The sequence below is a fragment of the Protopterus annectens genome, chromosome 2.part1, assembly GCF_019279795.1.
Source record: "Protopterus annectens isolate FY-2018-M chromosome 2.part1, PAN1.0, whole genome shotgun sequence".
NCBI lineage: Eukaryota > Metazoa > Chordata > Ceratodontiformes > Protopteridae > Protopterus > Protopterus annectens.
Window position 1 is genome coordinate 1037545887 of NC_056729.1, and position 27876 is coordinate 1037573762.

Below are 27876 nucleotides of genomic sequence, written 5' to 3' on the forward strand. Positions count from 1 at the left end.
GAGCAAAGGGGCCATGATACTACATGATCAAGTACAGACCCAAGAAGACTGATGCAGTTAAATGTTACAGAGGTGACAAACAATTTGGAAGCAATAAGAACTGAACTGTGGAATCTGACCTATGGAATTCCTGCATGATTAAGAAGTAGCTGTGGAGTCTATAAAATGCCAAATATTTGAGTTTTGAGATAAGGCAGCAGAACAGTAAAAGAAGCTCATCAGAAGGAATAAAAGCTGAATGGAATGGAGGATAAGGCAGGGAGGCAATATTTGAGATTATATGGAGTTTTGGAAGATGAAGAAGGGACAAAATTATTGGACTATGTGAAAACCGAGATGGCAAAATGGATGGTATTTGCAAAAGATTTGGTGGGAACTGTAACGGTGAAATGTCTGCCAATGCTGGAGTCAGACATTACATACAGGAAAACGATGCCTATAATGATTGAGTTTCTAACATGTTATGAAATACAGCAATTACTTTGGCAAGTTGTTAATTATTGAAAATTCCAGTGAAAGAATTGCAAATACAAAGGAACTACCACTGAGATCTGGACAATAACACGGTCAGCAAGAGAAGACAGGAACTGTAATGTTAAGAAATGTTGACAGTGCTTGAGAAATGGAAAATGAATGGGAACAGAATGTAAATTATGAAGATTTGGTGAATGATTTTATTCATTTACTTTGTGCCTCAACTTATTCCCACATCGTTTCAATCTGTCAGAGAGAACCTCGAGATATTTTCCTGGGTTTGTAAGATAAAATATTCCATCATCTGCAAATACTGCCAATTTCTCTGTTATATGACCCAATTAAAACCCCTTACTCAAGACATTCAAATTTCACTCGCCAATGGCTTCAGATGTAGTACGAACCAAAGTGGGGAATGTGGACACCCTTCCTCAGTACAGCAAGTTATCTGTATTTCATGTGATAAACTGCTGGTGTACTTTATTTTTTGCCATTGCTCTCAGGTATGTTTTAAGAATTATGGTTATCCAATCACGAGGAAACCCAAAGGTCTTCATCACCAGTGTCAAGAAGTCCAAATTTCTCTCTTGAATGACTTTTCAGCATCCAGCCTTGTCAGCATTAAGGATTTATTGGATATCTCTGCATCCCTCTGTATCATAAGTGTTTTGGATATATTGTCAAATGCTTGCCTCCCCATTACAAATCTGTACTGCTCAAAGTCTGAAAGGACAGGTAGCATTTTAACTAGCCATGTCACCAGCACTGTAGTAAACACTTTATAACTATAGTTGAGTACTGATATTAGTCTGCATGATTTTGGATCTCTTTCTTATTTTCTTTCTTTAGGTATTAATACCATGGCATCTGTGCTCTAAGAAGAGGTTATATCTCCACCTCTAAATATATGATTAAATAACTGTGTCCACATAATAACTGCATCCACATTTTGACTATCTCCTTTTCCTGCATTTTCCATACTTCTGTCAGCAACCTATCCATCCCTGGCATTTTCCTACTTTTCTGGTTTCTTATAGCATCACTCACCTCAGCATCTGATATTTTTGCCATACATTCCCCCTTCTGTATGCCACTTAACTTTGGTAGCTTTAGTGTTTCCACATAATCTCTCATACAGCCTGCTTCCCCTTCCTACCCCTCTCTACATTATACAACACAGTATAGCAGTTATGTAATATCCAAATTATTCTCTCTCTCTAAGTTTACTTCTACCTTTTCTGTATCTGGGTACCTATAGTTAAATATTGCTCTTTTCACAGTCTAATTCCTTAATTTTTGTGGCAAACATTCTGTACCTCTAAGATTATTGTCAAAATGTAAAAACTTTACCATCATAGCTCCAAATTCATTAAAAAATATTACAATAATCCAACATTTCCTGTTTTGCCTCCTGCAACTGTCTACTGATATCTTCCCTGTTTGTCTGAATCCACTTTTTTTGTATATCTATTACTTTGCTAGTAGCCATCAGATATTTCTAATATCCCTTTTGCCATATCTCTGTCAAATTTCCTCTAAAATTGTCAGTTTATCTTTCACCCTTTCCTAGTCTGCTCCTGTTTTCTTACTAAAGGAATTTATTACAATGATGCCGTCAATCAACTCGTTCTCCCACCATTCATTAAAGACGCTTTTCTTTAATAAATAAGTTGGGAAATGCCAGTGTTTTAAAGTGTGATCCTTTCTTTGTGCAAGTAGTCTTTTTTGAATTGGGGCATGATAGGATAATATAATTTGTGGGTTTAAAGGTCAGTTAACTTGTGAATATGCTCTTATGAGATATAGCCCATGCCTAACATGGTCTACTTATTGTATCTGACAAAGTAATAAGTATATTCTATGCTTCCGTGCTGTTGCATCACATCTTGTAGGCCAAGTATTTGCATCCATCCATTCTCAACCCCTTTTCACATTTCTGCACATGGGGTTGGGGTGTCACTTTACCAGTGGCAATCATCTCGAGCCAAGGATTACACCACTGGGTGGCTAGACCTACTGCAGTAGTTCATCCGTAGCACTCACTCACACTTTTGCACCTACGGCTAATTTAGAATGTCTAATCCACCTACTGCATGTTTTTGGAGTGTGTTGAGGAAACCAGAACACCTGGAAGAAACCTACATGATTGCAGGGAGGACATGCAGACTCCACACAGAAGGCACCCAGTTGAGAATCGAACTGGAGAACCTCTTGCTGTGAGGTGACAATGCTAAATGCTGCACCACTGCGGCCGTCCCAGTAATTGTGTAAATATCTCCCTGACTCTGCACTTTCTCTCCCGTAGGGTTACCTGTTACATCTGATTTGTCTGAAATAAGATTCCATTTTCTTGTCACTAACAGTAGTCCTATTGTAAATGAAAGCATTTCCCCCATTATCCATTTTATTTCCCTAAAAGTTGTTCCCGGGTGGAGGTAAACAGATACCAACGTGAGACTCATAACATTCTGTCTACCTCTGGCCCTAACATATCTTCCATACTTATCCTGTCTATTTTCTTCCATTTGAAGTCCATCTTCTTTCTGCATCAATGTTTCTTTCACCTCCCTGCCCAGAATACTATCCTCTAATTTCACTCTGTTAAACTAACACATCATGCTCACTTTTTTTAGATGAGTCTCTTGTAGCAGCACAATATTTTTTTAAGTAGGTCAAGACATTTTTCGTCTTCCTTACATCCACTAGGCAATTTACAGCTTCAAACCCAATGTATAAGGTATATTTCACTAATCTTCTTGCCCTTTTCTCCACTCTCAAACATCTGATCTGCTGTCTGATTTAGTTGAAACCCTGGGTTCCACTACTGAACTGGCTACAAAAATTAAAATTATGTATGCACTATAACAATCCATCTGTATTGTCCATTTTTATTCTTCCTCAACGAAAGGGTCTCAGATCTGACTTCGCATCTGACTCAGATGTTTTCTTTTAGATTTTTGGATCTGACGCTTGGGCTCCTCCCTTTACTCATAATGCCTCTTACTGCTACATTACCTCAGATTGAGTTTGCTGCTGCTAAGTATGCCTTAGGGCATAAGTAACCATAATATTAATGATAAACCGTACAGGTACAGAACAGGGGCTCAAACTGGAAGCAATGGTTCCAATGCACCTCATCAGGTCACTCCCAAAGGATAAGGATGGGGGAAGGAGGGTCAGGAGTTGAGAAAGAATGAAACTGGACAACACAGATGCATAGTTATGGTGAGTACATAACTTTAATATCTGATGTTGTCAGTTTTATTCATTCCTCAGCGAATGGGAAAGAGTCCCCAGTTACAATAATCTTGGGTGGCCCTCACAGAAGGATGGTCCAAAGAACAACAGAACCGAAGGCAGCCCCATTCCTGGAGATGATAACCAACTTGTAATGAGCAATAAAAGTATGAGAATTGGATCAAGTGGCTGCAGCAAAAATATATTCAATGGAAGTCCTGGCTCAAAAAGCAGATGATGTACCCATGTATCTATCTGAATGAGCTTTTGGAAGTTTAGCACAATCCCCTCAGGGAACAGACAAAGGAAATACAATCTGTTATCCATATGGCTAAAGTAACTTTGGATACTGGTTTTCCCAGCTTCTTTCTGGCAAAAGAAACAAACAGTTAATCAGTTTTCCTGAAGTATTGTTCTATGAAGGTAAAAAATGAAGTTGTGTATGTACATCTAAAAGATGAAGAATGTACTCTTCCTTACTGTCAAATTTTGGAAAGAACACTGGCAAATTGATTACTTGATTTACATTTGACTTAGAGACAACTTTTGGCAAAAAGAAGGGTTTGTATGTAAAGTCATTCTATCTTTGTGAGAAATCAAATAAGGGGGTTTAGAGGACAGAGCTTGGAGTCAGAAACTCGCCTTGTAGATGTAATAGCTACAAGAAACATTGTTTTCCAAGAGAGGAATTTTACATCTGACTTAACTGATGTCTCAAAAGGAGAGTGGATTAAAGTTTGTAATAGGACATTAAGATCCCGAAGTGGAATATGATCTTATTGTAAGTCTGAGCAGAAGGGTGCCCTTAAGGAATGCCTTACATATTTTAAAAGAGGCTAGTAGGGAAGAATAGTGTCCTATGTGGTAATTTGAGATGGCTGCAAGCTGAACTTTTATGGTGGAGAAACTAGCACCACATTGAAAAATTAAAGCAAGAAAATCTAAGAAAACAGAAACTGGAGCAGTAAAAGGATCCCACTTTCTCTGTTCTGCCAAATAGGAAAATCCCTTCCAATTACTCTTATAAATTTTTCTCATAGAAGGTTTCTGGGATGATAATAACATTTGGCGAACCAGAGAGGAAAGCCTGGACTGTCTAGTCATCACTGGACTTGGAAAAAAATATGCAGCCAATTTGAGGCCTTGAATGTCCGGATGAATCAACCCCAATGGATGGGGTCAAAATATGCAGCCAATTTGAGGCCTTGAATGTCCAGATGAATCAACCCCGATGGATGGGGTCATGTGTTCAAGGTGGACATAGAAGATGAGACCATAGGAATGGGAACTAGATCTGTTGAAGCCAGAAAGTGGCAATGAGGATTACCTTGCTCTTCAACCATTGTGGTTTCTGGAGAAATTTGGGTATTAATGGGAGGGAAGGATAAGCATAAAGGAGACCGGAGGGCCAAGCATTGACTACAGCATCTCTCAGTGACCCCCCCTGAGGGGGAATTAGGGCAAATAACCTGCTGTATTTGTTGTTGAAGGGAGAGACAAAAAGGTCACAGCAAGGATGACCACACTGATGAAAAATCATTTCCGTCACTGCATGATTGAGAGACCACTTGTTTGGCTCATTTGATTCTCCACTCCTCCCAGATCTCCCCTCCGAGGAGGGAGTCAGACCCAATATGTCCAATGCTGAGGCTCCAAGGGTAAGCAATGGCTCAGTAAACCTCAATGTTGAAGCCATTCCCCCTGGATTCGACACCAAAGCTTCCACTCCGAGACTCATCCAGTTCAGTGGGTATCAGCGGTGAACGGGTCAGGGAAACAGTTGGAGTCAAAGAAGAAGGTGGTATCTTTGGATCCATCACTTCGATTCTTGGGCTCCGAAACTAGATGATATGGTGAAGGAGTCATAATCGGGTGCAAAAATGGTTGAAAGATCATGGATCCGATGGGAGATGGAGCAGGTAAAATCCCCATCTGGATCTGTGCTCTAAGGAATTTTCTCATCATCCTGTCCACATCTACCTCAGAAAGATGTCGGGAGGACCTGATCAAGAAAGAGGTGGAGGGAGGACAAGACAACTTCCTACGAGTCTCCTGTAAAAGGGGAGATTTCAGCCTATGAGACAATGGCTCCAGAGAAAAATGGGGACTCTGGATCTAAGGAGATTTTGAAATGACTGTCAGATCAGTGTTGAATCTGACACTTTTTTAACTTTAAGAGGTAGCTCCGAGATTGGAGCAGATATTGGAGCCTGTGCAGGAGAGCACTAACTATGCTCCCTGGGCTCTGAAGATTTGTGGTTTTTGGAGGGGGTTTGAGGCCCTGAAGTAGAAGCTGTGGAAGAAGAAGCAGGCAAAAGGGCCTTGAGGACCAACTTATGTCTGTCACTGACAGCCCTCCAGTTAAATCCGGCACAGATTTCACAACGCACTTCTATATGAAAAGGGCCAAACAATAAACGTGCTCCCTGTGGCCATCAGAATTAGATATCTTATGCCCACAGGAAGTGCACTTTTTAGATTCGGTAGGCTTCTCAGCCATGCCAAGAGTAAATAACAAATAAAAAAAAAACAGATTCTAATACCCAAAAAAAAAAAAAAAATATAGATATATATATATATATATATATATATATATATATATATATATATATATATATATATATATTTAAAACAGAGAGAAGAAACTTTAACAGCAATGGTAACAAACATTACCTTACCAAGTAAGGTAAAGAGAGAAAAGGACAATACCAACTATAGTAAAAAGGAAATACTCTTAAAACATAGAGAAAAAAAAAAACTACCAGGAGTAACTAAAAAAAAAAAAAAAAAAAAAAGAGAGAGAGAAATTTTATTTTTTTTACTTAAAAAAACCTATCACAAGCAACCCAAAGTTCAAGAGAACATAATCCCAACCAAATTGTTAGAGTGGCTAATGAGATCTGAGGTAATGTAGTGGTAAGGGGCATTATGGCTAAAGGGAAGAGTTCGAGAATCAGATCCAAGAATCTAAAAGAAAATTGCTAATTCAGATCTGATAAACGAAAAAAAGTACAGTTTTGTACCTACCATAAATGTAGATGTTCGAGGATCTCCATTGCTGCAGTCCTGACATAGGGGTATTCCGCTGCCCACCATCGGCCCGAATACCAAAGGGCTAGAACCGGCGTCGGTCATCGGCGCTCGAGACTGACATCAGTACGTGCCAGTACAAATGCGCATGACCGACGCCATAACCTCAGTCTTTCTTGCCTCAGACCTCAGAATGCAAAAAAAAAAAAACACCACCCAAACCTCAACCTAAAAAGAAAAAGGGGGAAGGAGGGAGACTGCAGCAATGGAGATCCTCGAACATCTACATTTATGGTAGGTACAAAACTGTACTATGTTCTTCGTCTCCCATTGCTGCAGTCCTGACATAGGGGTAGAATCCCAGAGCAACGGAAAAAAAGGGAGGCTGGTCAACTAAATAGCAGTAGGAGCTGCTGACATGCCCTGTAAGATTGCAGTGGCAAACCCAGCCCTAGACCTAGAATAAAGAGGTAAATGATAATGCTTTGTAAAGGTATGTACAGAACTCCAAGTAGCTGCTTCTAGAATGTCTTTAGTAGCTACCCCTCTCAAAAAAGCAGTAGAAGTGGCCGTAGCCCTAGTAGAATGAGGCCTGATCCCAACTGGAACATCCTCACCATGATGAGAGTAACAAAAGCAATACAATGGCTAATCCACTTGGAAATAGTTTGTTTGAGACAGCTTTCCCTCGTGAAGTCAAAGCAAAAGAAACAAATAATTGTTGAGAACTACTGAACTCTTTGGTTCTGCTCAAATAATACCTCAACTGCCTATGTACATCCAAAGAATGCAAAACTTTTTCCCGTCATTTTGGGGGTTAGCATAAAAAGTAGGCAAATGTATAGACTGGTTCAATGCCACATTAGAAATCACTTTAGGCAGAAAAGTAGGATTAGTACGTAAGGAAACCCTGTCATTGTGAAAAATCAGAAAAGGTTCCACTGCCATGAGGGCCTGTAATTCAGATACCCTTCTAGCAGAAGTAATAGCCAACAAAAAAGCAGTCTTCCAAGACAAGAACTGCAATTCAGCTGTAGCTGCAGGTTCAAAAGGAGGCAGAGTCAGCTTTTCCAAAACAAAATTAAGATCCCAGGTAGGAGTAGGAGCTCTCCGTGGGGGTCTGATATTCTTTGCCCCTCTAAGAAACTGTTTAACCAATGGATGTGAAAATAAAGGAGGGTCACAATCATAGTGAGCAGAAATAGCTGCAGCATGCACTTTTACAGAAGAGAAGGACAAAACCTTGTCCAATAAAACAGTCAAATATTGCAACGTACAACTCAAATTAGGCAATTCGACATCAAAGCCTTTAGCTGAACTCCAAAGAAAAAATCTCTTCCATTTACCAGCATAACCTTTTCGAGTACTAGGACGCCTGGCTTCCAAAATAACATCCAAAACTTGTTGAGGGAGCTGAAGGTCCTCCTTCTCTAAAACAGAATGCGCCAGGCTGTCAGGCGCAGGGAGTGCACCCTGACATTGAGAAAATGATTGTTCTCCTGAGACAATAAATGAGGAATCTGTGGCAATGGCCAAGGTGGTACATGAATCAAGTTCCTCAACAGAGGGTACCAATGCTGACGAGGCCAATCCGGTGCTATAAGGATCATGCAAGGCTTGTCCCTCCTGACTTTCAACAGCACCTGTGGAAGAAGAGGCAAAGGAGGAAAAGCATACACGTGAAGGTTGCTCCAACTGAAGGATAGTGCATCTATTTTCCAGGCTTTCGGATGAAATAGCCTTGTGCAAAACAGTGGCAGTTGGAAATTCAGAGGAGAAGCAAACAGATCTATGTCCGGAGTTCCCCAAGCCATTGTCAACTGAAGAAATACCTGAGGGTCCAATTTCCATTCGTGAGGATCCACAATCAGTCTGCTCAGAACATCTGCTAAAGAATTTTATGCTCCTGGCAGAAACTGTGCTCGAAGAGTGATGTGCAGATTCAAAGCAGTTTCCCACAACAGCATTGCTTGTCTGCAAAGAGGGTAAGAATGAGTTCCCCCTTGCTTGTTGATGTACCACATGACCGTCGTGTTGTCTGTTCGAATCAACACCAGTCCTGGTTGAAGTAGGCTTTTGAATCCCTCCAAGGCAAATTAAACTGCCAGCATCTCTTTCATGTTGATATGCAAGTGAAGTAGCTCTGGGGCCCAAAGGTCTTGAATCCATTTTCCTCTGAAATGAGCTCCCCAGGCTGACTCGAGGCGCCTGTCGTTAATATCTGACTTGCCTCTGGTTGGGTCACAGAGAGCCCCTTGTTTAGGTGACATTCCTGAGCCCACCACAGAAATTCTCTCTGAATGCAAGGTAGGATCCGAATGACAGTGTCCAAATCGTGGCAGTGTTGAGTCCAAACGTTCTTAAGATACCATTCTAGCTTCCTCATATGCAGTTTGGCATTGGGAAGTACTAGAATGCAAGATGCCATGAACCCCAAGGCTTGAAGGACTGTCCTTGCAGTCAGCCTGGACATTACTGATAGCTGTTGGAAGTATAGGTGAAGATTCCTTTGTTTGTCCGGGGTAAGAAATGCCATCTGAGCAGCTGTATTCAGTTTCACACCCAGAAAACAAATCTCTTGTGAGGGTACTAGACTGGACTTTATTTCGTTCACAGAATACCCTAGGCATCTGAAAACTGTCATTACATACTGCAGATGTTGAAGAAGTTCGTGCTTGCCTTGAGCCAGAATCAAACAGTCGTCCAGATAAGGATAAATTTGAATTCCTGCTAGCCTGAGAAAAGCTATTACTGGAGTCAGGACTTTCGTGAATACCCTGGGCGCAGTGGACAAGCCAAAGGGCAACGCAGAGAACTGATAATGCAAATTCCCATTCCGAAACCTCAGGAATTTCCTGCAACTGGGCCTGATAGGAATGTGAAGATAGGCCTCTTTGAGATCCAGAGTCACCATCCAGTGATCTTTGCCCAGCATAGGTAACAGCTGTTGCAGTGTTAACATCTTGAATTTTGGAATTTCCAGAAAGGTATTTAGAATGGACAAGTCCAGAATTGGTCTCCAAGTATTTCCTTTCTTTGGCACTAAGAAAAGACGGAATAAAACCCGTGCCTCTTTCTGCAGAAGGTACTTCCTGTATTGCTTCCAACTGAAGCAGAGAAGAAATTTGAGTCTGTGCTTCCAGTTTTGCTGACGAGGCACATCCGCATACCTTTGAAAGGAGGGAATGTGTGAAAATAAAATTTGTAGCCTCGATTTATTATGTCCAATACCCATTTGTCTTGGGTAACCAAATGCCAATTCCTTTTGAAAAATCTCAGTTTTCCTCCCAGAGGGGCTGCCAGCAAGGCAAAGTCCGGCAGCTGAAGACACGGGTCATTGGGTCTGTTTCCGAAAGGACTGACCCCTGCCCTCCCCAGCAGAAGGGGTAGAAGAACTCAAAGACCTAGAAGTAACAGGGCCCTGAGAGGAAGCCCTACCCCTACCTCATCTCGACCTGCCCCTAGACTGATAATCCGAAGAGGGGAAAGACCAACCCTTAGCAGGCCAATTCCTACTGAACTTAGGGGGCTGAACCTGTAAAAAATCCTTAACTGTTTGCATAGACTTAGCTTTTTCCTCCATTTTTTTCAAAACTGACTCTACTGGAGGACCAAAAAGAACATCAGATTGTAGAGGAGCATCCATAATTTGAGCCTTAACATGCTGTGACAAGGTCTGATCTTTAAGCCAAGCATGCCTACAAATGACTGAACTAGTAGCAGCCACCCTGGAAGAAGCCTGTAAAGCATCAAAACCACACTGCAAAGAATGCTTACCAACTTGGTCTGAAGCATGCACTAAATCCTGAAGCTCCTTACATTCAATACCTTCAGCTAAAGCATCTACTTTACATTTCAATTGGCCCAGCAAATAATTTTGATACCAAAGCATATGAAACTGACAACTTAAAGCTCTCATAGCCAAAGTAGAAGAGGTATACAGTTTTTTACCCCACCTATCCAGGGCCCTAGCATCCTTGTCCAGAGGAACTGGATTCTTAACCACAGAAGCCCTAACCCCTTTGGGGCCTTGAGTAATAGTTTCTGGATCAGCCCTAGGACTCTTATATAAGTACTTGTGAGCTTCCGGAACCCTGTAGTATCTGTCTGGTTTAACCGGGCAGGAGGCAGAGAATCTGGGTTAAGGGCAGCCTCAGAAAACACATCCTGAACAACATCCAGTACAGGGGAATAGCCAAGGGCCTATGCTGAGGCAAAACAAGAATTCTCTCAGTCTTTTACGGAATCAGAATAATCCTGGCCCTCCCATTTGAAATGTTCCCTCATGGAATGCAAAGTCTCAGAGAAAGAAAAATCTTCTGGAGGGGACTTGAGGGAGTAGAGTCCTCAGCCTCCGAATCAGAATAGGAGGGAAATCCTGAAGTTCTTCTACAGAGGAATCTGACTCATTGGAAGACTGAACCAAACCCTCCAACTCTGGCTCTACCCTGGGCCTCTTGGGGGCATAGAACCCCTAAAGTAATCAAATCTTCAGCCATCTTTAACATGTGCTTCCTAGGAGCTGGACCCTGGGGACACGCACCAACAGGGGCAGACTTAGACTTAGAATGGGCTTTGCTATGAGAAGGAGGAGGCCTAACTACCCTATGAGGGAGGGAACCACTGACATCAGAGAAGCACCCTCAGCCTGGCCTAACACAGGAGAAGCCACTTCCTGCAGTAACAAAGGCTCCCCTTGAGACTCAGGTAAACTTTCAGAAGGAGCCGCTGAAGTAGCCAGTGGTACTACAGAACCGGCGTCCGAGTGGCGCCTCATCCTGTTTGGACCGCAAAGACTTTTCTTTGCGTTTCTTAGAAGAACCAGTCGTCGGAGAATCCGACGGCATGTTATAATTACAACGTTTACCAAACACTAGCCTAGCACAGTCTAACCGACGTTTAATAGTACGCTTGTTAAAAGTAGCACAAAAGCGACACCCAACAACGTCGTGCTCAGGCCCTAAACAAGGAATGCAGAGTGAATGGTAATCCCTATGAGGAATCTGTTTCCCATAAGAAATACAGTTATTAACTTTTTCTGACATCCGTCAATACTGAGGCAAGAAAAAGACAAAAATGTTCCCAAAGGGGTACTTAGCCCAACTTGGTCTCCGGTCTGAAACTCGAAAACCGACAATTCCAGAACGCCGAACGGCACTTGCAAATGCTGCTTCTGCTTAGGGACCATGCGGCAAGAAAGACTGAGGTTATGGCGTCGGTCATGCGCATTTGTACTGGCACGTACTGATGTCAGTCTCGAGCGCCGATGACCGACGCCGGTTCTAGCCCTTTGGTATTCGGGCCGATGGTGGGCAGCGGAATACCCCTATGTCAGGACTGCAGCAATGGGAGACGAAGAACATCACCACCACGAACCAAGAAGGATAGCCTCACTCCGTTTAATGCACAAGAAACCACGTTAACGCTAACCACATGTAATGCAACGTTTTCGTCATAAACTTCTTCAGATAAACAAAGTATCACACACATCCCCCTTGTATATATACACACATTAATTACTTAATAATCCAATGAAAAGACTTCATTAATTAAAATCACATTGACATCTCCAACTTTGAAAATTAATGTAAAAAGCATAATTCCTTAAATGCATTAGTGTTAAAATAAAACCAATACAGTTATACACTGGTTAAGACAAATCAACAATTATCAGCCAGCTACTTCTTGTGAGTATTAAAATACATTCCTTAAAAAGGTTCAAAACCTTATAAAACTTGTTTAAAAACTTTTATAAAAAAGGTAATGTTAAACTGAGTAGCCAATGTTGTACTTTAGCACCACCTTGTGGCTAAAAGGTGTTAATGTGAAACAACAACTAAGTGGAACCTTTCAAAATTAGTACTAAAATTTGACATTTCCTACCTGATTTTACTAGGTAGTGTTTAAGATAAAACAAGGTTGTTGTTGCTATAAATAGTATAATTGTCAAATAAGGCTATGTATCAAGAAGAAAAAATCAAAACATTGGTAAAAGTGTTGATGTTATAAAAAATATTAATAAAAAATTAATAAAAAATGTTAAATAAAAAATGTTACATAAAACATTTTACAGTTTACAACTTAGCAGATCTTAGTTTCAGTACTGGCGCTAATGGAATACATCTTGTACGAAGGAAAAATGATGGAAATATTGAATGACACAAATAAATATTCCAGAACCTCCATAAACGAAATCAATATAGCCTACAAGAATATCCAGGTGGCCTTAAATGATTTACTAATGGAAGGACTAATCGACATCAAAACTTACAAATATTTGTATGTGGCAAAGCCTAAGGTTCCTTCCATTTTTGGGATTCCCAAAGTGCATAAGGACATCAACGACCCTCCCCTACGAGCTATAGTTTCAGCAGATGGATCGGTTACAGCACCTTTAGCAAGGTTTGTGGATGTGAAAGTGAAAGGGCTGATCTTGAACAACACTAATATCTTAAAAGACTCATGGGATTTTTTGAGGAAACTTCAACCTGACTTATTCGATGAGGAGATGTCTTTTGGGACCCTGGATGTCGTAGATTTATTCACCAGTATTCCACATGATGTGGGCATGGAGTGGTTTGAGGAGATGTTGATTGGATACAAAGACATTACCCAGAACGAGTTTAGAACTATCTTGGTCTTGATGGAAATGGTACTCAAGAACAACTTCATTTTCTTCCAAGGGGAATATTTTAAACAAGAAAAGGGAGTGGCTATGGGAGCATACTGTGCCCCCACGTATGCTAACATCGTCATGGCTTACTGGGAAAACAAATACTTGTTAAATTCCCCTTACCAAGGGCTTTGGACACTGTATGGGAGATTTTTGGACGATCTTTGTTTTCTATGGATAGGCAACCAAATCCAATTTGAAGAATTTGTTGAATTCCTTAGGGGCACAACAGAATTTTTTGACTTCACCTATAAATTTGACAAACAAGAGCTCATTTACTTGGATGTCAATATACACAAGGATAACGGACACTTTGTATCCAGAATTCATAGGAAGGAAACCTTCTCAAACTCCTACCTACATTTCACTAGTTCTCACCCACTACACCAGAAGAAAGGGGTTTTGAAAGGACAACTCGTCAGAATGTGTAGAATGACCTCTGACGATCAAATTTTTGCTAGTGAAGTAATTATATTGAAAGGGTTTTTCTTGAATAGAGGGTACCCAAGTGATTTATTTGATACAATATTGAAGGAGGTATCAGACGAAAGGGTAGGAAAATTTTCCCCAATTTTGGGGAAAACATCTCCTGAAACAGGAAAAGAGATCAACTCGAACACTGGTATGACCAAAGACTTCAACTCAGGGTTTGTGACCACCTATGATGGTCAATCGGGTGTAGTTAGGAGAGTAATGAACAGGGAATGGAGTAAATTTTCCAAAATCTCAGACTTGAAACACACTTTTGACGAGCCATTGACACATATTTATCGTAGGGGGAACACCATCAAAAATTTCTTAGAAAGAGGCTCAAACAAATTTCACCAGGGTAGGTCTACCAGGGAAAAGAAAGGTTTGTATAAGTGTGGTAGGTGCAAATATTGCACCCACCTTACGATTGGGAACTCTTATTATTTAGAAGCTAGAAACAAGAATGTACTGTTAAACACTTATGTAAATTGCAATACTAAAGGGATAATTTATTTAGCTACTTGCAAGGAATGTTTATCCTTTTATGTGGGCAAATGTGAGAGACAACTAAAACAAAGGATATACGAACACTTATATGACATCAAAAACAAGTGTGAAAACAATGCATTATACAAACACAGTACGACTTGTAAAACTGGTGGATTTCAGTTCTTTGTACTTGAGGTTGTCCCATCAGACCCCAGGGGTGGCATGTGGAAGACCTTGGTTGAATATAGAGAATTGTACTGGCAGCTAACATTAGAAGCTAACAGAGCACCAGGCCTAAACGACATGATTTCTATAGCGCCAGTACTGAAACTAAGATCTGCTAAGTTGTAAACTGTAAAATGTTTTATGTAACATTTTTTATTTAACATTTTTTATTAATTTTTTATTAATATTTTTTATAACATCAACACTTTTACCAATGTTTTGATTTTTTCTTCTTGATACATAGCCTTATTTGACAATTATACTATTTATAGCAACAACAACCTTGTTTTATATTAAACACTACCTAGTAAAATCAGGTAGGAAATGTCAAATTTTAGTACTAATTTAGAAAGGTTCCACTTAGTTGTTGTTTCACATTAACACCTTTTAGCCACAAGGTGGTGCTAAAGTACAACATTGGCTACTCTGTTTAACATTACCTTTTTTATAAAAGTTTTAAAAAAGTTTTATAAGGTTTTGAACCTTTTTAAGGAATGTATTTTAATACTCACAAGAAGTAGCTGGCTGATAATTGTTGGTTTGTCTTAACCAGTGTATAACTGTATTGGTTTTATTTTAACACTAATGCATTTAAGGAATTATGCTTTTTACATTCATTTTCAAAGTTGGAGATGTCAATGTGATTTTAATTAATGAAGTCTTCTCATTGGATTATTAAGTAATTAATGTGTGTATATATACAAGGGGGATGTGTGTGATACTTTGTTTATCTGAAGAAGTTTATGACGAAAATGTTTCATTACATGTGGTTAGAGTTAACGTGGTTTCTTGTGCATTAAACGGAGTGAGGCTATCCTTCTTGGTTCGTGGTGGTGTTTTTTCGTTTATTGGCTTTTGGTTACACCATTCATCTACCTTTCGTGTTTCTAATTCAGATCTGAGGTCAGATCTGAAACCCATTAGTTGAGGAACAAATAAAAATGACAGCATCAGATTTGGTTTCTCAAAGTGTTTGCAACAGCCACTAACCTACTGATCAAACCTCTTGATATACTAAAGTTAAAGCTAACTATGCTTAAATATTGAGATCACACTCATTCTCTGTGATGAGACACTTGCCATTTTGACACACTGAACTAAAAAATTAGCTATGATGTCTTGTGCTTCCTTATATTAACTCCCTTAGAACCCGGCTAACCATTTCCAATTTTTACTCACTGTGAAAAAAAGGGTATGGGTGAATGAAAGAGAGGAGGACTCAAGATCCCTCATCTATTTCAAGTATGCCCACCCTATTATTGTTCCCATGGGGTATCTAAGTGCTTTTGTATATTTCCTACCTAATCCAAACCTGTGAACCCTTTCTGTGGTGCATTGTTTTTTAATGTCTTTATTGGAGCCATTTCCTATAATCTGTTCTTTTCGACTACCTTTTGTTCTTGGCAGCTTCATTGTGAATCAGTATGGCAACTTTAAACTAGCTCATATTGACAGTGGGTGGCTAGACCATTTTAGGAGGCATATTATCCTCTTATTTTCTTATTTTAATCATATATGCCTTCTCACAGACCCTTCTCCCTCTCAAGGGGCAAGCCCTCCTATACTGACTCATCATGTGCTAACAGGCAGCGAATTATTTCCCTGTGTAATATGTTGCCTTCCGAAACTTCACCTGAGCCCAGACACAGGTACCACTGAATATTTCTCATGTGAAGTCTGGCCAGGGGAAATCATAAGAATCACAGAAGCCATGTAACCAAGGATACTGAGAAGTTCTCTGGCAGATACTTGGTTTTGAGTGGAAAAACTCAGGAAGGATTTATGGATACTTTCTACTTTGGCTAGAAGAAGGTAAACCTTTCCCAAGGCAGACTCTAAAAGACAACACAGGAAAAAAATGTTGTGAGATGGGGGTGAGAGATTTCTTTAAGTTCAATTGAGACCCCAGAACACTTTCAAGGTACTTTTTTAATAACTGGAAAAAAGAGTCTGCAAATATAAGACAATAGTCAAATATGGAAAATGTAAATGCCTTGAATAATTACTGGAGATAGACATAAAAACCTTTGGAGTAGTAGACAGTCCACAGGGTAAGACACAGAAATGATAATGTGTGCTGGATAAAGAAAATCTTTAAAAAAATCTGAATTATTTCCTAATGGAAATGTGATGGCAAGTATCTTTTAATCTGGCTTTACCATGGAAGCTAGTGGGGGAACCAGAGGTAACAGAGTTGAAAGAACAATATTCTGAACTTTGGAACCCTTTCAAAAAGATTGAGAAAGGAGAGGCCTCCAACTACTTTCTCTCTCTCTGGCATCAGAAAAAATCCTTGAATAAAATCCTTTACCCCTCTGGTCTGCAGACACTGATTCTACAATTGCCAGAGAACACATCTGATCCAGAATAGGAGAAAACAAGGATATTTAAATTACTGGACAAGTAGATAGGTCATTTCATTGACACATATATCCCTTTTGCATGATTTTTAGCATCCATTTGTCTGCAAGAAAATAGTACCATGAGGGAAGATGAAAACTCAGGGAGAGGGAAGGATTTCCAGAGTGGGGGTGAGAGTCTGTTAAGGCCACTAGACTTTTTGGACTGTCGTTGATTTTGAGAGGCTTTTCCTTTACTTTTAGAGTCTCCAAGCTATTTATTTTAAAATCCTGTTTGGAAACACCTTGCTAATTGAGTTGTTTACTGAAAAGGGGAGCTGAAGAGGAAAAACATTTTTACTTGCTTTAAAAAAGGAAGGTTGGAAAATTTGGGTTACTCTTTATATAACCTTTCTCCTCTCATCACATCTCTTAAGCAACTCAGCTGCAGAACAGCCAAGCAGAACTTCCTTGTTAGGGGAGAATTTAAAAAGTTTTAACATTTTCAGGAAGATTTTGACAATGTAACCAAGCAAATCTTCACATGGCTGACCCAGAAGCAGCAGCCCTGGTGACAGTTTTCTGCAGTATCACCAGAACACATTAAGGCATGTCTAAAAATGTGAAAAGTAGAAATAAAGGGGGATTTAAGGAATTTTTCCTCAGAAAAGGGAAAGTTATTAGAAAGTCTCTTCAAGTTTTAGATAAAGGTATAAATTAAAATGTTAACACACAAGCCTGGCAGTTTAAAATTCTGAATTTTAAGTGGAAGCTGAATAAACTCTCCCCTAATCTGTCAAAAGCTTTCCCATTACTGTCATACAGAATGGGAAATGGCATAAAAAAATTATTTTGCAAACACAGTTTTGGAAAAGACAGTCACTGCAGTGTCTGCTTTCGGATCAGAAAACAGGTATGTGTAAGTTTCAGGATTACCTTATAACCTATCAAACTTTATAGGGGCAGGAGGTTAACTATCAGGTAAATGGGAAGTTGTGAGGAAAAACATTCTCTAAAGCCTGCAAAACAGGAAGAACAGTTATTGTCAGGGGAACATTCAGCTGTAACAAATCATAATACATTTGCTGAAAAGTGGGAATTTTGTTCTGATCCCATTGAAAAACATATTTTACTTTAGGTAAAGTTTAAGAAAAAGAAATGTCTACTGGAAGGAAATTTGAAGCAACACCTTCCTCAGAAATAGAATCTTCATGTTAAGAAGAAAATCCTGAAGTACAGTCTTCACCATCCAATCACTGCTTTTCTGACTGGATTTCACTGTTATAAAATGAGGAGACCCTTTATCTCTTCTCAGCAGAGGAACTGGGAGAAAAAAGGCAGAAATTAACTCCCCAGCAAATGTCAGGAAATCTTTGCTGTCCATGTAAATGGAAACAGGGGAAGCCACATTTTTAACTTTTTCTTTTCTTTTCCTGAAAGGTTACCTGGAAAAGGACCACTCCAAAGCAGGAACACTCTCCCAGGACTCAGGCTCCTTATCCCAGCTATTAGTTAAACATAAGTGCCTTCCCCTGATACCAACCAGAGTGGTTTTCCCTTGCCAATGAAGGGCATCCCTACAGCCACAAAGGATGCTTTTATCCCTTGCTTCTTAGTGGCTGTAGATGCTACACCCGAGGGCAGGGAAAAAGATGAGAGGTCTGAGGAACTAACACAGCAGAGTCACTCATCTGTGGCTGAGGCAAAACTGGAGTCAACATGACACACAAAGACTCCTTGACAACTCTAATCTTGTGGATAGGGGAAGGAAAGTACAGTTGTGTACACTTACCATAAATGTAGATGTTCGAGTGTATTCACTGTTGCAGTCATTACATTTGGGTAATCTGCTGGCAGGTTGCCCTCAGTCGGCCTGAATTCCAAAGTCTTGGGTCCTGCATTGGTTGCTCTCTCCTCTTCCATGACATTAGGTCGTTAGGGGTATAAAACATGCAGCCGATGCCATTTTCTTTAGTTTTTCTTGCCCCAGATGTCAGGTGCCCCCAAAAAGGTAGCAAAAAAAAAAATAAATATATATATATATATATATATATATATATATATATATATATATATATATAGATACATGCATCAATATAAACTTTACCTTCATCTACAAGCAAATACACCACATAGGTTGTAGAAGATAGAGAAGGAAAGATAAACTCCAGAATGACATGGGGATGGCTGGAGGGTAACCTGGACTGCAACAGTGAATACACTCGAACATCTACATTTATGGTAAGTGTACACAACTGTACTATGTTCTTCGTGTTTCACTGTTGCAGTCATTACATTTGGGTAGAATCCCAAAGCTATGGTTGAGAGGCTGGAGGTAAACAGCATTAGGAGCGGCTATAAGGCCCTGCAGAACTGCAGTGGCAAAGCCCGCCCTGGCCTTAGAGTAGACAGGCAAATGATAATACTTTGTAAAGATGTGAACAGAAATCCAAGTAGCAGCCTCTAGAATGTCTTTGGTTGGTACTCCTCTGAGAAAGGCTGCTGAAGTAGCTGCAGCTCTGGTGGAATGAGACCTAATGCCCTTGGGCACAGGTTTACCATGGTGTAAGTAGCAGAAATGGATGCAGTGGCTTATCCACTTTGAAATTGTCTGCTTTGAAATAGCCTTTCCTTCTGATCCTGCAGCATATGTCACTAGTAATTGCTCAGTTTTTCTTAGAGCTTTAGTCCTGCTCAAGTAGAATCTTAGCTGTCTGTGTACGTCCACGGAATGCAGAATTCTCTCCCTCTTGTTCTGCGGATTTGGATAAAAGGTTGGCAGATGAATTGTTTGGTTAAGAGCCACACTGGAAACTACCTTAAGCATAAATGTAGGATTTGTCCTCAGAGACACCCTGTCTGGGTAAAATATGATAAAAGGCTCTACAGCCATGAGGGCCTGTAGCTCTGAAACTCTTTTTGCTGAAGTAATTGCTAGTAGCAGAGCTGTTTTCCATGATAAGAACTTTATATCAGCAGTAGCAGCTGGTTCAAATGGAGGCAGGGTGAGCTTTTCCAACACATAATTGAGGTCCCATGCAGGTAATGGTGATCTTCTAGGAGGCCTTAAATTTTTTGCTCCTCTAAGATACTGCTTTAGTAAAGGATGATGAAAAGATTGGTGGCTCTGTATTGTAATGAGCCGAAATGGTAGAGGCATGGATTTTAATTGATGAGAAAGATAGGCCTTTGTCAAGCATCTTAGTTAAGTATTGTAATATCTGAGGAATATTTGGTTCTGCTGTATCAGTTCCTTGTGCTTGATTCCAAGCACAGAATCTCTTCCATTTATCAGCATAAGATTTTCTAGTACTAGGCCTTCTGGCTTCCAAAATATCATCCATCACAGCTTTACTGAGAGGTGTTGTTTGTATAACTACATGATCAGCCATGCTGTCAGGTTCAGCGTCTGGAGTTGATTGTGCAGGATCTGATTGTTTTGCTGGGACAGTAGTAGAGGTCTTTCAGGTAAGGTCCAAGCTGGGTATTGAGACAAGTTCCTTAGGACTGGGTACCAGTATTGGCGGGTCCAGTCCAGGGCCATTAGTATCATCTTTGGTTTCTCTTGTCTGACGTTTAGGAGGACCTTGGGAAGAAGAGGCAGAGGAGGAAAGGCGTAAACTGATAGCTTTTTCCAACTGAAAGATAGGGCGTCCACTTTCCATGCTTGTCTGTGATAAGTCCTTGTGCAGAATCTTTTCAACTGATAATTTTGAGGAGAGGCAAATAGATCTATGTCTGGGCTCCCCCATTTCTCTGTTATCATGCTGAAGACTTGTGGATTTAGTTTCCACTTGTGAGGATTCATAAGGTTTCTGTTTAAATCGTCTGCCAGAGTATTTTGCTTTCCTGGCAGGAATTGAGCTTGAAGATGTATTTGGTAGGTCAAAGCTGTGTCCCACAGTGCCATAGCTAATCTGCAAAGGGGGTATGAGTGTGTGCCCCCTTGCTTGTTTATATACCACATGACTGTGGTGTTGTCCATCTTTATCAGTAGTTGTCCTGGATGAAGTAAGTCCTTGAAGGCTGTTAGGGCATTTTGAACAGCTAGCATCCCTTTCTGGTTGATATGTAGATGCATTTGTTTTGGGGTCCATATGCCCTGATTGTATCTTCCTGCCATATGAGCCCCCCAAGCATAATCTGATGCATCTGTTGTTAAGGTTTGGCTGGCAAGGGGTAGAATGAAGGCCCGTCCCATGATTTGGTGACATGCCTTTGCCCACCATAGAAACTCCTGTTGTAGGCAGGGAATGAGAGGAATCATTGTTTCCAGACTGTGAGAATGTTGACTCCATAAACTTTTTAGGTACCATTGAAGTTTCCTCATATGCAGTCTTGCATATGGAATCAGTAGGATGCAGGATGCCATGAAGCCCAAAGCCTGCAGAATTTGTCTTGCAGATAACTGGGTTTTTGTTGCCATCTGTTTGAAGTAAGTAGTCAGTTGCCTTTGCTTGTCTGGCATGAGGTAAGCCATCTGGGCAGTTGTATTCAAGCTTGCACCCAGGAATGTTATCTTTTGAGAGGGTACCAGTTGTGATTTCTTTTCGTTTATTGTGTACCCTAGGCATGTTAGAAGCCTTTTCACAAACGTAAGGTGTTGAAGAAGAATGTCCATGTTCTCTGCTTGAATGAGACAGTCGTCCAAGTAAGGATATATGTGTATACTTCTTTGTCTGCAAAATGCAATTACTGGAGCCAGGCACTTTGTAAAGACCCTGGGCACAGTAGATAAGCCAAAGGGCAGTGCAGAGAATTGGTAATGCATTAAGCCAGCATTGAATCTGAGGTATCTTCTGCACGACTGTCTTATTGGGACATGCAGGTATGCCTCTTTTAGGTCTAATGTCACCAGCCAAGCATTCTTGCCCAGCATGGGCAGAAGCTGCTGCAAAGTCAGCATTTTGAATTTTGGAATGTCCAGGTATGTGTTCAAAATCGATAAATCCAGTATTGGCCACCAGGCCTTGTCCTTTCTGGGTACCAAGAACAGTCTTGAGTAAAAACCTTGTCCTTTTTCCTGTTCTGGTACTGGCTGAATGGCCCCCATATCCATGAGGGACGTAACCTGTTTCTGTGCCTCTGCCCATTGATTTTTTGGCAGATCTGGTCAACCGTTTGCCATTGGCAGAGTGTGGAAATGGAATCTGTATCCCTGTGATTCTATGTTTAGTACCCACTTGTCCTGGGTTATTAACTGCCAATTTTGAGCAAAAAGTGCTAATTTTCCCCCAAGGGTGCTGCCAAAAGATAAGTGCTTGGTGTAGGCAGGGGGAAGTCAATGGGACTGTTTTCTGTAGGTTTGTGCTTTATCTCCTCCAGATTTGGAGGTAGAAGTGCCCCATTGCTTTGACCTGTATGAATCTTGTGCCTGGAATCTGGAACCCTTAGGATCTCTGGATTTGCCCCTTTGAGCTCTGTCTGATGTGGAAAGGACCAATTTTTTGTAGGCCAGTGTCTACTGAATCTTGGTGGCTGCACTTGTAAAAAGTCTTTAACAGTTTGCATAGACTTAGCTTTGTCTTCCATTTTCTTTAAAACCTCTTCTGCCTTAATGCCAAACAGAGTATCATGCTGTAAATGTGCATCTAGCAATTTAGCTTTAACATGATCAGGCAAATTTTGTTCCTTTAGCCAGGCATGCCTCCTAATCACAGATCCAGTAACTGCGGCCCTGCAGGAGGCCTCTAAGTAGTCAAAAACACATTGCAAAGTATGCTTTCCAACCTGTTCAGCTACATGCAATAATTCCTGCAAATCTTTATTTTCTGCACATTCAGAAATCAACATCATTTTCTGTTTCAGCAATCCCATAACATGTTGTTGATACTTAAGCATACGAAACTGACAGTTTAAGGCCCTGATTGCCAAGGTTGCAGATGTAGGAACCTTTTTTCCCCATCTGTCCAGTGCCTTGGAATCTCTGTCAGAGGGGGTAGGATTTTTTGCTGTTGAAGCCTTAACTCCCTTTGGACCCTGTGAAATAGTTTCAGGATCAGCAGCAGGGTTTCTAAATACATATTTATGTGAGTCAGGGACCCAGTAATATCTGTCAGGCTTACTGGGTGCTGGAGGTAAGGAGTCAGAGGTCAAGCTTGACTCCGAAAACACATCATCCACAATGTCTAAAACAGGGGGAATGGCTAAAGGCCTGTGCTGAGGGAGAAGAAGGAAATCCCTGAGCCTCTTTTTTGATTCTGAGAAGTCTTGACTCTCCCAGTGAAAATGCTCCCTCAAAGTATGCAAGGTTTCTCCAAATGAATAATCCTCAGGAGGAGATGCAGATGGTATAGAATCCCCTGCATCAGAATCCTCATAGGGAGGTATAGATAATTCCTGATCAGAAGAGGAATCAGAAGAAATAGAAACCTGATCTGAAGATTCATAATCAGTGTCTTGCCTAGGCCTCTTATCTGGAGGGGGATGGGTACCCCTGATCAAGGTAATAAGGTCTTCAGCCATTTTGATCATCTGTTTTTTTAGGCATAGAGGCCTGTGCACATGGCTCATGCATCATTTTTTTAGTTTTAGAAGTTGCTTTTGTCTTTGGTTTTGCAGCTGTCGTCGGTTTGATATACAAATGTTGAGGTCTGAATACACCCTCAGAAGCCGGTGCCTGCTCAGCGGCTCTGGACCCATCCGAGAGAGATACATCCATCTGTCCAATACCTTGAGTATCTTTCGGCATGCCAGACTCCACATGGGTGTCGGTAGAGGCCTGCGACTCAAAAGTAGCGGGTATCAGGGGCTGCGAAAGCGCCTCACTGAGTACCGGCGAGCCGGCGACTGGCTTAGGAGAAGCTTCGTCGTCGGTTTTGGATCTCAACTGCCTTTCTCTGTCCTTTTCTTTGCGTTTTTATGTATTCCGGTAGTCGGATTGCTATCCGTTGACATTTCTGGGTAGTTAAATCTGTTTCCAAAATACTTTGAGGCAAAAATATACCGACACTTAATAGTGCGTTGGTTAAATCTAGCACAAAACCAACAGCCAGGCACGTTGTGATCAGGGCCTAGGCAAGGAATACAGTATAAATGGAAATCCTTATGAGGTATTTGCTTCCCACAAGTAATACGATTACTAACTTTTTCTGACATTGGTATGTAGCAAGAAAAAAGTTTCCCCAATGGGGTACTTAGCTTTAGTGAAGACTTCGGTTCTGAAACTCAAACACGAATATTTCAGTAATCGGCCGTCCGGCACTTGCGAAATGCTTCTGCTTCGGGCACCGTGGCAAGAAAGGCTAAAGAAAATGGCATCGGCTGCATGTTTTATACCCCTGACAACCTGACGTCATGGAAGAGGAGAGAGCAACCGACGCAGGACCCAAGACTTTGTAATTCAGGCCGACTGAGGGCAACCTGCCAGCAGATTACCCAAATGTAATGACTGCAACAGTGAAACACGAAGAACATCATGGAGACCAATAACTGTTCCACAGGTTCTAATGAGAATGGGTAGCAGAGACTGAAGTAGTCAGAGAATTTTAAAACAATTAAAAGCACAGTCAAGTAAGAAAACACACTGACAGTCTGTGCACGCACAAAGCCCTGCCTACAGAACCGAAAACCTATACAACCTATAGTGAAAAAGTAAACAAAAGATTTTACATTGTAGATTGCCCAAGCATTTTACTGAAAATTCCCCTGACAAGAAATAGCAGTCTGAAACAAAAGTCAGTTTTGCAGCCAAACACAACATATTTTTACAAAAAGCAGGCATTTTCCTCAGACAAATAAATTTAGTGGAAGTGGAAAGTTTTCCCCAACAGGGGACATATATGTCCATCCTTGAAGAATCGCTAGGTAAGTATTATTTCTTGGAGCCCTCCAAAAGACCACTCTTCAGCGGCACAAGAGCTCTGTGCTTTTCATCCTCTAGTCTTTTTATATGGAGTTCTTCTTGATCTTTAGATAGCTACAGCATGTGGAAGGCACCCTTTAGCTTGGAAAAACTATCTGGCAAGATCCATTGAAGACATGCTTGACAACTGCAATGGTGATCTAATGTTGAACATCAGCAAAGTTTACATAACCTATACTTAATGTAAAAATAAGAAACTGTTTTTAATTTTATATAGCTATTGTAGGGCACAGTTCAAAATTTGAACCAGGACAACATTCTTAGCTATGGCTACTTAATGGCTACTGATCTACCTGTACTGATTTGCATGTCTATGTAACACACACATATTTTATACAGAAATCAGTTAGAGGTTAGGCCATATCCAATGATTTTTGTGTTACTTACTAAGTCTCCTGACATAACATGCCATCAGAAAGTTGTGAAATATCTCCCAAAACTGAGGAAGTACATTTGCTTTGAAAAGTTTCTGTGTTTGGATCTACATAAATAAATTTCCAAAGGAAATATGGGTCAACTTCACCTTTCTGGAATTCTTGTTTTATTTTGTGTGTACATGTTTATAATAGCCCATGTACTTGCCAAAATGGAGCCACTGCTAACTGTCCATTCATTTCCCCAATCACCTAGGAGAGGGCTGTTTGTAGTGTGGCTGTCATTTAGACATCTTTGAGGGTTTTTTATGATTTTAGGACAAAATCACTGCCCATCAGTTGAAATAAAGGCCTGCTATACCTTTCCCTGGAGTATAAATGTTTGTGTCAGCACTCCATTAACTCTTTTGCACACACATGGCTTGACAAAGCCAGCATGTCTTCAACCCCGAGTGTTGCAAGCTGTACACCTCTCTCTTCAGTATGTCAGCATTGCTGTGAGCCATGTCATCTCCCTCTCTCCCCCTAGGCAAGGGTAAGCCATCATCAGCCACTCACTTTCCCCCTCTGCTGCCCACTTCCTCCTCCAGTGCCTGAGCTGCTAATCAGTCTTGGGTCATCTGGTCTTGGGTCATCTGGGATATAGTTAGACCTTCATCCTTTTATGCCAATGAGTTAGATCCCATCTGGCAGAAAAATGGTAGTTTCCACTCCAGAAATTTGTATAATTTCACTATAAGTGAATTAGCTGAAATGTCTACAAGGTTTAATGTGCTATATTCTTGCATGTTGCTGAGGAAGACACCAACAATATATTTAACTCTTTTTTTTTTAACTTTTCCGGAAAAGTAGAAATAAAAGCAGTACTTAAAGGAAACTAAACAGTAATTCTGAGACCAAAAGGAGAGTATACTAAGTACGCTATTTATTAGATATCTGTTCTTTACAAGAGAAATTGGTTTACAATTACAAACACTATGGATATGTATGCCAGTGAGCTTAGAGGCAAAGACTGAATTTGGTGAGCTGTATGATTAATTTAATAAGAAAATTATCTTTAGTATAAGAAATGATGAAACAATTGACAAAAATTTAAGAGAAACAAATCTAGCCCCATCAAACAGTTGTGGTTATGTGCAGAGTACACAGTTAAAAAATAACTCTTGAAAAAATAAAAATGGGAAATAGAGGCAAACTATGTTGTAAAACTTAAGGATATGAAAAAGAGAGTCACACAATAACCGGAATCCAAAATACAGCCAGACCGACTCCAAATTTAATTCAAGATTGCAGTAGATGTGCCTATAAGAACAAGATAATGTATATCCAGCTTTTAATCAGTCATTCAGAATCTGTGTCTGAAAAGGGCATTTTGAAAATAAGCGTAAAAGCAAAAACAAATGTGTTCAAAAATGTGCGTGGTGCTGAACATAAATATGAAAATGAATCATACTAGGTTCCTCTATAATAAACTGTATTTGAAAAGAGGAAACAAGCAGGAATGTCCCTTTTCCCCTCTACTGTTTGCTTTATATTATTGTCATTAGCAAGAAGGAAAAGGAATTCGCAAATCCTAGGATATACCTGGTGTGGTAATCAAGAAATGTTATGTTTATTTGCAGATGATGTTTTTCAATTGATAAATCCATCAAAGGGCATGGTAGTGTTGTACAACATTTTCAGATAGTTTTAAGTCTTTTTTTCAGGATATAAAATAAATTAACATAAACAAAAGGTACTGTGGTAAACTGTGCACCACAAATTGGTTCAGCAATACCCATACTTACGGGGATATGATAAGAAGTACCGTATTTCCCCGAAAATAAGACCAGGTCTTATACTCTTTCCCCTGCCGAAATACGCACTGGGGCTTATTATCAGGGGATGCCTTATATTATCCCCCCCCCTTACAACAATCTACATTTATTCATGTACAAAAATCGACATTTATTCATGTACACAAATTGACATTTATTTGGTACTTTTCTGTTATTGGACAACAGTTCTAAGTAATGCGTTAACAGTTGTGTGAGAATTCTACATAAACAGTGCAACAAACATTTCAACTTCAGGATATCTACACCTTGGCTTTCACAGTGCAATATTTCATGCTTAACAGAAAGTGCAGAAAAATCTCAATACATGTGTATTGGAGGAGGGGAATAAAACTGAAAGCAGAAGCAATCCATTCTGTTGCCCCAGTAATGGAAAGGTTATTCAAATACAGTCATGTCATCTTCTTCTGGAGCATTGTCATAAGTCTCCAACCCCTGAATTCCGGCCTGAATTTCTTGCAACTCCATTTCCTGTAGAACCATTAGCCCCAATCTGTCATGCCTAGCAATAGAGATCTCCTTAAATGAGCATTGCTTGTCCAAGTAGCCTGCTTCATAGGTTCATAGGTAGGTACTAGGCTATAGGCCCTAGGGCCTATATAAGCCTACCCAAAAAGGTACCCTGGTTTTCGCCACCCAAGAAAATTATTTTCCTGTGCCCTGTCAAGCAGAGCCACAGAAGTGATCCCTGAGGTGACTTTCCTAGTTCTCATCCAATCATCAAGATTTTTTGAAGAGTGCTAATGAGGAGCTCTGTTTGACATAGATAGGTAGTCTGTTCCAGAGTATGGGAAGTCTCTGGGACAGGAATCTATCCCTCCAGCATGTTATGTTTATTGTGGTGACAAGGTTTAGGTCCCTAGAG

At 40.4% G+C, this 27876-nt stretch overlaps 1 protein-coding gene across 2 annotated transcripts in view; it reads right to left on the reverse strand.

The window, feature by feature from the left end:
* SORBS2 (sorbin and SH3 domain containing 2) overlaps nt 1-27876 on the reverse strand; it is a 3647154-nt gene that overhangs the window by 1478112 nt on the left and 2141166 nt on the right. The window lies entirely within an intron of this gene.